The 3,420-nt window shown below is 45.4% G+C and overlaps 1 protein-coding gene across 1 annotated transcript in view; it reads left to right on the forward strand.

Annotated features, from left to right (window-relative positions):
* The first annotated feature begins 6 nt into the window (after window positions 1–6).
* The window catches only part of CDH7 (cadherin 7), a 142,909-nt gene continuing 139,495 nt past the window's right edge, over window positions 7–3,420 (forward strand). Inside the window, exon 1 of the mRNA XM_019625894.1 lies at window positions 7–29. The gene's annotated coding sequence lies outside the window, so the exon portion shown is untranslated. The remainder of the gene's footprint in view (window positions 30–3,420) is intronic.

A 3,420-nucleotide genomic window follows, 5' to 3' on the forward strand; every position in this document is an offset into this window, starting at 1 on the left:
ACGCCGCGGGGAGGGCAGCAAGGCCCCAGGTGAGTGGGTCTGGCTGCCGGGGGGCTGGGGACAGCGCCGCTGGGCAGACGCGCGCCCTCGCCGTGCGCATTTGGAAGCTGGACTCGGCAGAGAGCGGACAGCGGGCGGGGGGATCCGCGTGGAGTTTCTCTGGCGTCCCCAAGTTACTGCTGCGTGGCCGTGGGACGTTGCTCTGCCGGGCAGGACGGCTGTGGGCGCTCGGCCCGGAGAGCTGGTGCTGGCCGACACCAGGTGCGACGCGAGTTCGGGAGTTCGGGGAGAGCGCAGACCCCAAAGCTCTCCAGGCGGAGCGGTAAACGCGGCCCGGACCGCTGTCCTCAGAGGGGAGCTCCCGCGGCCCTCACCTTGACCTGGGAGGGGTGGGGGCCAAACTCCGCGCTGGCGGGGCCGCCGGGCTCTGCAGCGGTCTGAGACTGGAAGGGGGTGTGCGTCTGCGCGTGTCGGAGTCCTTTACCATCCGCGCCAGACTCCTTTACCTGCCGGGAAGGGGGAACTCGTCTGAGCGTGCTTTGCTTTTTGCTGTAATTAGTATTCTGCTGCTACCGCTGATCTGCAGGGCGTCCTGCGTCCCTTCCGCCCGGCTGTTCCTTAGGGGTGCGCTGGGGAAAGGGCGCCCGGCTGCTCGGAATGCGGGGTGCACTTCGTGGTTGCACATGGCACACGGCTGCTTGCTGGTGTTCGACCTCTCGGCATGGATTCATCAGAAAGGGCCTATTGTCTGTATTGGCTATACGTTTTAGATCGTTAAGCCTACGGATTTCTTAGATGTTGTCCAGGTGAGTGAAGAAGATTGGCACGGAGTTCACCCCGCTGTGGGCAAATGGGAACCTCTGAAGAAAGCATCAAGGATTGGGTGTCTCAGAGCTTTGAGGATCTGCGAGTGGAAGCATGAATATACTTAAAACGCCTTTTGTTTTTCAAGAAATGGGTCCTCCTCCTTAGATCGTTTATAAAGTGAAAGATCTTTAAGTAGGAGTTGCCCTTCATAATCCCTGTAACCAGACAGGTGACCCGATCATTTCATTTTAAATGCAGAAGTACATAAACAGAACTTTGTGGGGGGAAAGATAGAAAAATGTAAGTGACATGTGAATATATGGCGTCTGCCAAGTGACAGATATGTATTTTAAAAGTCAGATTAACATCACAAAAACGTATATTTTAAAAGTGTTTAGGATCAGTAAGTAACAGCATTTTTAATTTTTTTTTTTTTATAAAGGAAAGTTTTCCTCCGTGTAGTGCCAGCAACATCTAAATAGCTGTGTGTCTTTATGAAGGCAAGTTGGTAGGAGGGGAAGAGCTAAGGAAGAAAGTAATTGCCTTGGAAGCTTTCAGTAACTCACCAAAAATGACTTCTTTCCCAAAGAACTAGTTAGACTTGAGGTTTACCCAGGCTCTTGTTACCCATGTAAAGGGAAAATGCATTAAGCACCCCGTTCATTATTGTCAGGGCCACTTGGAACAGAACAGGGTGAAGTAAAATGCAAAAGAATCGAGACAAGTAGTCAAACCGGCAACTTGGTGGAAATCTTACTTATAGGTTAGTGTTTAATATGGAGTGGAGTGGCAAAAGCAATTAGGCAGCATCCAACGTTAATGGTCTTATCTGGTCCAGCTAGCTGCAAGTCTGTCTGTGGGAAGAAAAATATAAGGGAACAGTAATCAGCAGTGCAGCCCAGCACCCTGCTAAAAGCGATTAAGGTCTGCAGCTTTAATAAAAGGGCATTGTGCACTTGCAACGTGACATATTATTGTAATTAAGGGCTGCAATAGGTCAGGAGATTTGTGTTAACAATCAGCTGACAGACTCACAACTCTTTAAGTCTACTTTTAGTGATTTAATAGCACAGTGCTTTCCCCTTTCTTAGAAAAGAGTAATTGTAAAGCATGTATATTACTGCAGTTTACCCTTGCATCGACTCTAGTCTTTTTAGCGTCCAATGAGAAAGAGAGGGGTGGGAGCCTACTGGGTTGGCCAGCGTTCAGCTTTCCTGGATCTACAACTCAGCCCACTGTGTCTTCTCAGGCATGTTGTCTTTGCTCCTTATCACTGCATTTTAGGTGTTTTTTGAGAGCAAAGCTGATAATAAACTTCTCAGAATGTATACAGACACAAGGAAGTGAATACATCTCTGTGTGCACATACTTTTTGCCAGATCTTTTAAGAACCTTTTTCGAACGTACTGAACCGGTGTATGGTTCAGTGTTGTCATTCTTTATGCTTCGGTGATGTCAACCTTCCTGGATTTCATAAGGGTTTGCATTTATTGCATTAGTAGTTTGTATGTCACATGTTTCTCTCGCACACCAAAATGGTTATTTTTGTTTTTGTTCTTTTTTTTTTTTTTTAACTTGCTTGGAAGGCTTCAAAAAGCCCTATTAGAGTAAGTTGGGAGTTTCCGAAACTTCGAAAATAACTAACACATGTTAGATGATGGAAAACTGACTGACAGAAGCTTTTCTCCTTGGCATGAAGGGGATCAGTTGCTTTTACAAGGGGAGCTGAGGACATGGAAAGAAGCCATGTGATCAAGAGTCCTGTGTGTGACCATCTCGGCTTCGCTGAGCAGAGCAGATCTAACTGTAACCAGCAGTACTCTAGTGCCTCCTCTGGGAATTTATTGGTTCTGCAGAGAGATACCCCTGCTAACATATGCCCCTCCTCCTCCTGCAACGCTCCTCAGTGACAAAATGATCAGTGCAAATGAATATGCAGACATCTGTCCATACATGCGTTTCAGATTATGCTTCAGACTTTCATTCTGGTAGAATTTCTTTTCAGCTGTTTTGCAAAGTGTTTATTGAAACACGATGCCTTTTATTGAAGTCATGTTAAGCCCTACCTGGCTCCATATATGTGCAAGGGTAAATTCAAAGTTAAAATTGTTACAGCTAAGATAGCTTGTAAAAAGTATGAAGGAAAACCCTTTAAATATAATTGTACCACTTTGTTATTATATAAATAGATCGGAAGGACTGTGCTTTGTAACTTTTCTTTTTAATTGACACAGGCTGCTTCTAGTTAATTAGAAACCATTGTTCCTCTTTTTTTCATTGTTTTCACCTATAACAGAGGTTATTTGTGTTTAGTTGAAATTGACTCTCTTATCCACTTAAAGAAGTTTTCATTCCATGTCTGATAACCAGATGCACAATACAAGCTATGTGATTCATTTCCAGGGCCCCTGTCTGAATATTTAGGCCAGTTAATGGTAGGAGGTTGTGGTCTGTGGTCGTGATGTTCAATCTGACCCAGGGAGTTAATGGATTCGATCAGTTTCTTTACGTGAGAAGTCACATATCAAAGAGAGTCCTCAGCTTACCTAATTAAAATGTAAAAAATTGTACCTTTTATGTACAAAAGAAGGCTGTTTCTTCAGCATTAAACTT

This window comes from Hipposideros armiger, unplaced genomic scaffold (genome assembly GCF_001890085.2).
Source record: "Hipposideros armiger isolate ML-2016 unplaced genomic scaffold, ASM189008v1 scaffold_642, whole genome shotgun sequence".
NCBI lineage: Eukaryota > Metazoa > Chordata > Mammalia > Chiroptera > Hipposideridae > Hipposideros > Hipposideros armiger.